Source organism: Herpailurus yagouaroundi, unplaced genomic scaffold, assembly GCF_014898765.1.
Source record: "Herpailurus yagouaroundi ecotype Mexico unplaced genomic scaffold, PumYag 221, whole genome shotgun sequence".
Taxonomy (NCBI): domain Eukaryota; kingdom Metazoa; phylum Chordata; class Mammalia; order Carnivora; family Felidae; genus Herpailurus; species Herpailurus yagouaroundi.
In genome coordinates this window covers 1,953,356-1,965,436 of record NW_024412452.1, presented here as the reverse complement: position 1 = coordinate 1,965,436, position 12,081 = coordinate 1,953,356, and the positions used below count along the sequence as shown (strand labels likewise).

General features: G+C 37.5%; 1 long non-coding RNA gene across 1 annotated transcript in view; it reads right to left on the bottom strand.

Moving 5' to 3' along the window:
• LOC121019142 (uncharacterized) overlaps positions 1-2,798 on the bottom strand; it is a 31,185-nt gene extending 28,387 nt beyond the window's left edge. The window contains exon 1 of the long non-coding RNA XR_005785471.1: positions 2,649-2,798. This is a non-coding gene — a long non-coding RNA (uncharacterized LOC121019142). The remainder of the gene's footprint in view (positions 1-2,648) is intronic.
• Between the last annotated feature and the right edge of the window lie 9,283 nt (positions 2,799-12,081).

Below are 12,081 nucleotides of genomic sequence, written 5' to 3'. Positions count from 1 at the left end.
AGAATGAGAAGTAGACACACCAAATAAGCACAAAGATGTTCAGTCAGTCTGGTGGGCTCTGATGATTTGTCTCCACTCAAATTGTCCCATTATAGTTGAGCCAAACTTTTATCAAAATGTCTAAACACAATGAATAAAATATCCCATTGCCTTGTCAGATGAGTTATAATTCAGTAGTAAACCTACTGTTCGGAGCACATAAGAATTTTTTTTTTAACTCCCTTTCTTTTGCATCATCTTTCTTGCTGTATCACAAAACTATGTTCACTGTACTTCCAAGGTGACCTTCCTATAAATTAATCATTGTTTGTCTAACTCCTCGACCTCATTAAAATTCTGAAAACTCCAGTCTAACCAAATTTTGATAATGCCACACAGATTGAAGTAGGAGTTAGAGGCAGTTCTGAGTATTCTTTTATGAGGAGCAGTTAAGGATAAATGTCACATACTTACCAAATCATTGCAAGTTGCAAGTATCTTTAGTAGCTACAAATTCACCTACACACACACACACACACACACACACACACACACACACACACACACACACATTGGAGTGGCTATTGTTAATTTTTTAGTCACTTTGTTTTGTCAGATGAGAAAATGCCAACAAATTAGAATATAACCTACAACTGTACATTATAAGCATCCCAAACTTAATAATATTCAACCTATAAACAACACGTCAGATTTGATTATCTTATAAAGGGTAGTGATTCCTAGGAGGCCAATCTGAAAGCTGTCTTCTCATTATTCTGACGGATAAAGGTGATAGACGGTTAGTACTGGGTTTTGTCCTCTCAGGTGACAAAGGGAAAGCTTGCTATTGCAGTCCCTTCTTTTCCACTACTATGATTTGGCCTGTTATTTCAAACAGGGAAGTCAATTAACTCAGTGGTTACACAGCATTAATGAAAGGTTTCTGGACAACCTTTGCAACAAAGATGTTTTGATTGCCTCTCTACCTAAATATATCAGTTTATTTGTATCTTCTTTATAATTCTCCATTAAAAGATCATGGCCCAGAAATTAGTTGCTTATCAAAAGTTAATCTAGGAGATTTTATGGAAGAGAAAACATGTGATTTTTGAAATCTGAGACTGGTGCCTGTATTCTCTATCCCCATCAAACACCAAGTGATCTTTCTGTTACTCACTCTCTTGTATACAGAGGTAGATATAGAAGAGAGATTTGAAGAAGAATGAATTGACAGTGATCTCTCTGCAGGTCCTTAAAAATGCATTATACCTCATACCTAAATGTGATTGGTATGGACCTTCAACAAATAGGATTAAATTCATGAAAAACGAGCTCCTTCCTTCCTAACAAAACCTGTTCACAAAGAACTGACCTGTGCTGGAAAGAGGCCTAAGTGCAGAATTAGATATTACCAATCTGATCCAAGTTGTTGAATGTTATGACCTTGGACACATCATTACATCTTTCTGAGGCTCATTTCCTACATTAGTAAAATCCAGATATCGGTTTAGCTCCCTTCTATCTTCAGCTCACTATGGCTATGTAATTATATGAACACATTTTTACATGGGCTTTCAATTGATATTTTATGCTTTCATTATCACATATCAACTCACAAATAATGGAATGTGATAAATTATATTATCTGTTAACAAAAATTAAAATAAACGTGGGTGGCCCCATGGTTTTGGCTCTGGTCATGATCTCATGGTTCATGAGTCTGAGCCCTGCATGGGGCTCCATGCTGCCAGGACAGAGCCTGCTTGGGATTCTCTCTCTTCCTCTCTCTCTCTATCCCTACCCTACTCACACTCTCTCAAGATTAAAAACAACGACAACAAAAACAAAACTAAACAAAACAAAAAGCAAAACAAAAAAAACACAAAACTTAAAAACAAAGAAACAGACTTTTAAGGGTCTTGCCCACCACCATCCTTCCCCACCAAGAATGCTTAAATCTGCCCACCAGTAGTGACATTGGGCTTGGTCACATGACTTTCTTTAGCCAGTGAAATGTGAGTAAGGATAACATTAAGCTTTCCATGTGAAATTTCATAAGCTTTATAAGCCAGCATATAGTTTACCATGTCCCTTTTTTCTCTGCCAAGAGACCAGTGCATTCCGGATTGAGTATGTTTTTTCAGCCGAGGACTAGAGTGAAGTCAGTTGGAGCAAAGCCACATCTGACAGGCAGTGGGCACATGATTAAGCAGGAAATAAGCCCTTGTCATTGTAAACCACTGGGATTTTGGTGTTATTTGTTTCCATTGCATAATGTAACCTAAGGTTACTAATCTATAGTTGTATATTTGTAAGTAGTGTTCTGCATTTTCTTTTTTTTTTTTTTTAATTTTTTTTTTCAACGTTTATTTATTTTTGGGACAGAGAGAGACAGAGCATGAACGGGGGAGGGGCAGAGAGAGAGGGAGACACAGAATCGGAAACAGGCTCCAGGCTCTGAGCCATCTGCCCAGAGCCCGACGCGGGGCTCGAACTCACGGACCGCGAGATCGTGACCTGGCTGAAGTCGGACGCTCAACCGACTGCGCCACCCAGGCGCCCCTGTTCTGCATTTTCTACTTGTCTCAGATTACATAGACATGACTATTTCAATAAATGTATTACTCATATGTCATAGTTAACCATTATTTTTATTATATTAGAAATACCTGTGGTTCCTGTTTAGGATGTTTTCCCCTCCTCTCCCATCCATGCTTCTTGGCCTGATCCACTCACTCCTGCCCCGTGAATATTTGTTGGGTTTGGACAGTGGGTTAATAATAGCAAGAGCCAGAAATGCAGGAAGAGTAAGAGGTCAGTCAGGTAGGTGTCCTCTCCCCCAGCCTTCTCCCTCACCATTATGACAGAGGCTGCATTCCACAGGACAAATCCTGTGAGATGGCCGTCCCTATTCTAGGGAGATGAGCTCCAGTGACCCAGTTCCCTCTCTTCTTCTATCAGGCCTAAGGTGGTAAATGGCTTCCACTGCTGCCAGTCTCTGGTGGCTTCACTACCCCATGTCTATGACTTCACCTGCTCATACCTCCTGAATAGCTCCTCAATAATTGAGTGTGATCTTCAAGCCTGAAGTCTGTTTCCTATGGGAAATTCAGTACTGTAGTGCCCTATGGATAGTTATTCTTTATGTAGATGAAACATACATAAAAAGTAAGTTCTGTTTAAGAATGAAATTGGTTTTGAGGTGCCTGGGTGGCTCAGTCAGTTAAGCATCTGACTCGGTATTTGACTCAAGCCATTATTCCAGGGTCATAGGATCAAGCCCACGTCTGGCTCTACGCTTGGTGTGGAACTGCTTAAGATTCTCTCACTCTCTCTCCCTCTGCCCCCCTCACCCGCCTGCGTGCTTTCTATCTAAAAAAAAAATTTTTTTTCTAAAGAACAAAATTAGTTTCCGCTATCATTATTCAAATGGTATATTTGAATAATATCCATATTTAAACTTTTTAATCAACCCACTCAAATATATATCACCATTATGTGTCTCCTTTAATCAGATATGCATATTGTCTCTCAATAAAAATTTCTCCCTCTTTTTCACTAGGATCATGTTTTAGATATGTCCATGTATCTTTCTATGTTCTATTGTAGTGGGAATAGGATTTCATTAAATTTTATTTTCTAACTTGTGATTTCTGACATAAAGACACACTACTTTATATAACTCTATTGCGCCCAGTCACTTCCAAACACTTTCCTAAATCATTTTATATAAAATAATTATATTTTAATTATAATTTATTTCTATTCTTGTTTCCACGTCATATTTACATGGGCTAGAACTTCCACAACAGTGACATTTAATGTAGATGCTTCATAGTGATTAAAAGAAAAACCTTAATCTTGCCGTAGAAATGGGAACTTCTGTGTTCCTACAAAATCAAGGTCCCTTACACTCTTTTCACTCTTTCCTTGAGAGGAATAACTTTCCCATTATGTGAAAATAGTAAAACCTTCATATTCCTTGGGCTGTGTTTCCCAGATGACAGAGTCTCATCGTTGAGAAGGCACTGGGGGCGCTGCCCTGGTAGAACATGGATCTGTAAAGCAGACAGTGACCTCTGGGCAGCTGGCTGGTTAATGTATTAAGACTGCATTATGACCTAGATTTCTCCATACATAGGTACTAAAATCTAAGATGAGAAAATAAGATGTCCCTACTTTGGCATTGGTCCCAGTTATATCCTCCAATCCAGTTTAAATTTGGTAACCTATTCTTTGAGAGTCTTCATTCAAAGAACCAATACCCCATCCACATTTTATTCATGATATTTATTTTCTTTATAAACACCAATCCAGCCTGAGAGAAGTAGTAACTAATTTGTTCCAACACACAGCTGCATTGTTATATGTCTGATTTTAATAGACAGGTCTTTAGCATTTGACTGTTCAGCACAAAATGACTGTAGTATAGCCTGGATTCAAAGCCCTTACATAATTTCCTATAGTAAACATCTCATACTCCTATTACTCTGCCTTGCCAAATGATCTCTTTAGGTCAGATGCACCATTTTGTACATCTACATTTATTTTTCCTCACCTTCTACTCCATCTGTCTGGCATGTTATCCCTGATATGTTTGAATTTTTTTTTTCAAAATTTTTTCTTAAAACTTTCCTTAATTATTCTTGTAAGGTAATTTGCTGGGTCATGTTAAAATTCCAGTGAAGTCTGAAGTAATACCACAGGTACACAATAATTACAAGAAAAAAACAATTACTCTATCTAAAGTATATGAAATGCATAGTATGATGCAAATGGTGGCTAAGGAATATGTATGTGTATTTATATACACATATGCCTACACACATCTGTGCACATACATGTATTCATTTGCAAATACATATACAAACACAAATATTACATATAATCACATTTGGTATTTACAACATAGCTGCAAGGTAGATAATTTTTTTCTATTTTGAAAAATAGAAACTTAGATTAAAATATTAAAATTAATTATTATATGTGATTTAATTTCATCTGTTGACCAAAACAAGCGAAGTGTAAGAAGTTTTTCTTTTTTTATGCTAGAAAAACAAGTTTTACATTATATGCAAATGGAATATTTAAATGCATTTTTGCTGCACCCCACTTTACCTGGTAAAAATTTATCATAAAGTTGTGCAAAGTTCTGTTTGAGGAATTTTAAATGATTAGTGATATTTCTTGGGCCAGAGAGATATTAATGTATTAATTAAGATATATTAATAAAGTTGAGAGTATCTCTGGGAATAGAAGGGATAGACACAACAAAATGTAATCTGTGTGTTGATATAAAATGCATAATGATTTTATTTGCCTGCTTTGTAAAAGCCATTAGGGAAGTGGCCAGTGAAAGATGTTGACTGCCTCGAAGGGAGAAATGGACAGAGGGTCCATTTACCGCTGTCTCCAAGGGCTAAACGAGCAAACATGTCTAGGCAAATCCATTTGAAAAAAAAGTGCTTCAAGGGAAGACAGGCAGTTACCTAAAAGTTATCAAAAACAAAGTACTCACTGCTGGTGGCATTTTCTCCTCTGGAATTCCGTGTTCTGGAACTATTATTTTGACAGAGAAGACCGTGTCCCTGAAATCATTTAGACTGATTTTCATAGGACTATATGTAAATGTAGTTATGAAGGGATTAATCAGCCATGTGCTCAGAGAATTTGAGGGCAATCCTGGCTGAAGGGTCTCTGTGCAGCTGCCTGGGCAGATTCCCAGGTTGCCAGTGTATGAACCAATTTTCATTATTTAGTAGTACATGTCTTTGCTGTTCCTAAAATTCCAAAGGATCTGGAGAAATGAGAGATGGTTTATTGAGGTGATTCTTTGAATTTCCCCTTTTCTGTGGACACTAAATTCAAATACTCTCTAAAATCTGTCATTACAGCAATTTTTAAACAGTGTTCTTGAATATTGCAAAACAGGCAAACATGAAATAGTTTACCACCTTAAATTCTTTTTTTTTTTTTAATTTTTTTTTCCAACGTTTTTTATTTATTTTTGGGACAGAGAGAGACAGAGCATGAACGGGGGAGGGGCAGAGTGAGAGGGAGACACAGAATCGGAAACAGGCTCCAGGCTCCGAGCCATCAGCCCAGAGCCCGACGCGGGGCTCGAACTCCCGGACCGCGAGATCGTGACCTGGCTGAAGTCGGACGCTTAACCGACTGCACCACCCAGGCGCCCCTACCACCTTAAATTCTTAAGAGAAATGAAAAAAAATATGAAAGACAGAATGGCTTCTCTCCTTATACAGCATTAATAATCATAATAAGAAGTATTCCAATTTGGCATGCTGATGTGTTTTTTTTAGTTTTTAAAATTTTTTGTGTGTTTTAGAGAGAGAGCACGTGATCAGGGGAGAGGGGCAGAGAGAAAGAGAGAGAGAGAGAGAGGGAGACAGAATCTTAAGTAGGCTCCACATTCAGTGCATAGCCTGATGTGAGGCTTGATCCCACAACCCTGAGATCATGACCTAAGCTGAAATCAAGAGTCTGATGTGCAACCAACTGAACCATTCAGACACCCATTTATGCTGATATGTTTGAGGTGAGGAATCAAATTATTAGCTTCTGCACTGATGAAGTGAAGGGAATATTAGCCCTTAATAGTTTGGTTGGATACGCATTGTCATCTGTTTAAGTAATTTGTTATGATCACAATTACCCTGGCTGCATGAATGACTTTGATCAGTGGGATGGTGGCTAACATGACCTTAATGTCCCCATCAGCTTGACTAAATTTTAGATAGGTTTCTTCATAATTGTAGGTTCCTCCCTCTTAGAGCATATGCTTTAGAATACTTGAAATGCAAAATTTGTTCTCTGCCCCTGAGAAGTATAAATCTTAAAAGCCAGTTGCCAGTTTTAAGATGTAGGAATATCTTTCTCAAAGACCTGGGAACTTTTTGAAACCTAATCAAGGAAGATAGTAGACCTACCTCCCAAATCTCTGTGAATGGGTAGGAACCTAACTTAGAAGAGCAACAATTAACAACCACAGGTGGCCTAATCACACTGACCAACCTCCCAGCTAAAGCACTCTAGTACCCTTCCACTAGCTCACCCCAACATTTAAATATGCTTCTGCCTTTTGTTTCAGTAAAATTGAGTTTGGTTTCTCTCCCTTATTGCAATACTCTTAAAGTTTCCTTGCCTATTTAATTCTGTCCAGGGCAATTTCTTTGACAATGGCTAAATGACGTGTAAACATACTTTAAGAATAAGAAGGGAGTCGATTCTGGCACCTGTGATTTCAAAATGGAGTTTCTTTTGCTTTTCAATCTCTGAGCACCTAGTTATAAATATTTTTTTCATTCTTTCTACTCTTATACTGACCATATAAAGGCTGAGAACTTACTGTTGATAATTGAAATCAAATTTTATAGTTAACTTGGTTCTCATGACCAAGCGTAATCTTAGTGATCTAGTCAAGCATAAGATGGTCTTGATACCTGTAGAAGTTAATTCAGGTCATGCGTACATCTTTCTTCTAAAATTGAGAAAAAAAAAATCATAATTGAACTACTGTTCTAATTCACATGGTGACTATTCTAATTTTGACATGTAAAAAATTCAGGTTACATATATTGGCTTGTGTTTCAAAGAAGTTTCCCTCGTTCCTATAGACTCAATGAAATAAGGTGGCAGAAAAGAAAAAAAAAATGTATAAGTGATATTCTGGGCCCAACATATACGTAAACAAATCTCTTATCCAGCATGATTGCCAAGGATTCTTAAAGGTCACAAACCCAATGTACAATCTGCTAAGGCCTGACTTTTTTACTGCCAGGTTTATTAGCAGAAGTGACAACAAAATCTGTGAATCCAGAAAACCTTAGTTAAAATCATAGTTGGTGGCTAAGCAAAGTTTTACCAGAAACTTTCCACCAGAATGAGACCATAGAAGAGAGATCCCAGAGGCAGATTGGGAAGGGAAAAGAATAAGACTCTAATGTGGGGAGAAGAGTAAATTAGCTGACCCTGAGCAGTGGAGTTTTAAAGGATGTCTATTACTGTCTTTTTATAAACTATTAAAATTTGAAATATAGGGATTGAAACTCATAAAAAGAGAGGTTGATAAATTGTTGGAATAATAGTCCTGAATTTTAAAATCTCTCTTCTAGTTCACTAACAAGGGAGTCTATATGTTTCTATTTTAATTTTGTTTAGTGTTTATTTATTTTTGAGAGAGAAAGAGAGAGAGACAGAGTGTGAACAGGGGAGGAGTAGAGAGAAAGCGAGACACAGAATCTGAAGCAGGCTCCAGGCTCTGAGCTGTCAGCACAGAACCTGACATGGGGTTCAAACTCACAAACAGTGAGATCATAACCTGAACCGAAGTCGGATGCTCAACCGCCTCAGCCACCCAGGTGTCCCTATATGTTTCTATTTTAAAAGACAGAAGATAGACTAATTCACCTTAAGAACAGCTATTTCTTGGGATTATCTAGTTAATGGATAGTTTCCTCACTTTAAAGAGAAAAAGAGTAGGCTCTGTCCTCTGACCCAGGAGGGCCTTACACATAGAATATGGATTTATCATGTATGAGCAAATCCTCCTCAACCCAAAGGGGAGAGTAGAAAGGTCCTTAGCCAGAAAACAAAAAAAGAGTTGTAACTGTAAGCACATGTAGAAGGCAAGTAAAATCAAGAAAGAAAGGAAGCATTCTTCCATAGGTTTGCCAGACCCTGGGAGTACTGGGTTATCTGAGATTAGGTAGGGGAAGACAGAAATCCCACAAGTGGCTTCTACCAACTAACTGCATGGAAACAGAAATGAACACGATTCCTATTACTTTGGATTGCATTGGGAAGAGGACCAGAGAACTTCATTTATATGATATTGACTGAGTGTGGTTTTAACTCTTATCTACGGCAGCCAATTCACAGTGCTGGCTGTTCAAGCACAGACAACCTTCCAAATCCCTCAAATGAAATCACTAAGAACCAGTCATACTTCGAGTTAAACATTCTATTTGTATCTAAATTCAAAAATAAAAACATCATTGTGTCATCCTGTATATATTTCAAGACCAACAGGCTTCATCAAATTTAGGAGAAAGGATGGCAACCAAAGAGACAAAAACATCATTATCAGCCTCTGCTTGGAGAGTCCTGGAACCAGGTGCATCTCTCTCGGGGTGGACTAGGGATGCAGAACTCAATGGCAGTGATGATCAGTGTCAAGCCCAGACCTCATATTTCCTAGGTATTGTTGCAGGTGAAGTCTGTCCCTCATTTTTTTTCATCCTAATGTATGACTTCCTAGCACCAAATGCTGACTCTTGGTTGTCGTTGTTGCTGTTGTCTATCACGTGTAATACCTCCAACCTTGAAACTGAAAGAGTCAGCTTCAGAAGTCTGATTTAATATACTGCCTACATTGTTAGCCAAGAATGGTCTTTCTGTAGCCAACGTAGACCCGTATAGCTGGTGCTGATTGGAGTATAGAACTTTTGCCTGAAGTCATGCTAAGGGCAACAGCATGTCCAGCCTTGTTTCCAAACCTGAGCCCAGGTGGCCAGAGCAGACTCTGCCAACTCTAATCTCACTGTTTCAAACTGCAACTTTGGCCTTAGAAGTAGCACCAGATCTAGCAGAGTCTCAAAATAGGATTCTATTTTTCTGTTGTATGGTTGGCGAACAGCTGTTAGGCAGATTTGTTTCAGGCAGTGACAATAAATCATTTTTCTCTGTTTAAAAACAATTTAAGTTCTTATTCTTAACTCCTTTGTTTAGGAAGAGAGGCTGAGCCTTTAGGAAAACCTTCTGGCTTAAGCTAATATGTTTGTGAATCAAATATCCATGAAAATAACACATGTTGAGTCTTCTTATATTTACATTGTTTTTCTTTTAAAGTATAAATGAATGCAAAGATGTACTGATATCTTAGTTGAAATTTTGAAATTTGAGTTTGGAGTTTCTGATAAAATCAGGAGTTTCCTTGGGAGTGACCAGTACCTCCTTTTTGTAGCTTCCAGTGTTTAATATGGAATAAAGTTTCCTTTAGATAAAAACTTATAGATAATAATTTCTGTTACTGCTGCTCTGAAGCAGCAGACCAAGAACTTTAGTTTCACGTTCATGAAAAATTTTCATAATAATATTCTGTACAGTAAGTTGAAGTATGGGAAATTGTCATACTTGAATATTTTGACTTTCAAAAACAGGAATTTCATACTCTTCAACCTAATCAATATCCGTGAATCCATTTTGCTGAAGGAAAAACTAAGGAATAGAGAGTCTAAGTAGCATGCTCCAAAAATACAAAGCCTGCGGTTAATACAACTAGTGTTCAACAAAGTCTCTTTTGAGTTCAAACTCTACCAACTTGAGGATCCACTGACTTGAGGTTCAACCCTGAGTGTCTATTTCAGAACCCTCAAGCTGTCATGGTTTCTGCAATCAAATCAATTTGGTAAAAAATTCAGCCTTGCTAGAGTAAGAGTCCTGAGTGAAGGTTAGATTTTTTTTTAATTGGAGTATAAGTGACATATTAGTTTCAGGTGAACAACATAATGATCTGATATTTGTATACATTGTGAAATGATCACCATGGTAAGTCTAGTTAACATCCATCAGTATACATAGTAACAAAATTCTTTTTTCTCTGGATGAAGACTTTTAAAATTTACTCTAGGTAACTTTCAAAAATGTAATAATAGTAATATTAACTATAGTCACCATGCTGTACATTACATCCCCAGGCCTTATTTTGTAACTGGAAATAATGCCTTTTGACGTTCTTCACCCATTTTTCCCTTCCTTCCATCCGCACCTCTGGCAACCACCCATCTGTCCTCTTTGTATCCATGATCTTGTTTTTTGTTTTCTTTTTATTTGTTGGTCTTTTTAAAAATCCTTTTAAAGTTTATTTATTTTGAGAGAAAGAGGAGAGAGAGAGAGAGTGTGTGCACCAGTGGGGGAGGTGCAGAGAGAGAGAGAGAGAGAGAGAGAGAGAGAGAGAGAGAGAGAATTCCAAGCAGGTTCTGTGCTATTATTAGTCAATGTGGGGCTCGATCTCACCAACTGTGAGATAATGACTTGAGTGAAATCAAGATTTGGACACTTAACCAACTGAGCCACCCAGGCGCACCTATTTCTTGATCTTTTAGATTCTACATATAAGTGAGATGATGTTCTATTTGTCTTTCTCTGACTTACTTTATTTAGTATAATGACCTCAAGTCCATCCGTATTATTGCACATGACAAGATTTCATTCTTTCTTTATGGTGGAATAATATTCCATTGTGTGTATACATCGCAACTTCTTTATCCACTCATCCATCAGTGGACACTTAGGTTGTTTCCGTGTCTTGGCTGTTGTAAATGATGCTACAGTTAACATGTGGGTACATAAATCTTTTCGAGTTAGTGATTTCATTGTTTTGTATATATTCCCAGAATTGAATTGCTAGATCATATGGTAGTTCTATTTTTAGGTTCTTGAGGCATCTCTGTTCTGTTTTCTATAGTGGCTGCACAAGGGTTCCCTTTTGTTCACATCCTTGCCAACATTTGTTATTTCTTGCCTTTTTGATAATAGCCATTCTAACATGTATGAGATGATATCACATTGTGATTTAGATTTGCACTTTTTGATGATTACTCATGTTGAGCATCTTTTCATATACCTTTGGCCATTTTTATATCTTCTTTAGAAAAATGTCTATTTAGATTTTCTTTTCATTTTTAATCAGATTGTTCTTTTGCTTTTAAGCTGTATAAACTCTTTACTTTTTGGATATTAACCTTTCATCTTACTCTGTGAACTACATGGAGTCAAGCCTTTCTAGCTTGGCTTTAAGGCAGAGAGCAACTCCCTCCAGGATCAGAGAAGGGAAAACCAATATTCCCAGAAAAAACAGGCAGAAGGCTTCTTGGGCTGCCATCTTGCTGGGTTTTGAAAAACAGATAGGAATTTGGAATGTTGGGGTGAGGAGTTTATTCTTGGTGCACCAGCCTTTCTGAGTGTTAGTGTGATCTGATCTAAATAACATTTAAATAAGCTTCCTCAGTGCATACCTTTGGCTTTTCATATTTTCCTCTTTTCTCTCTTATCCCTTTCAGTTCTAACTTGAGGCCTTTTTTA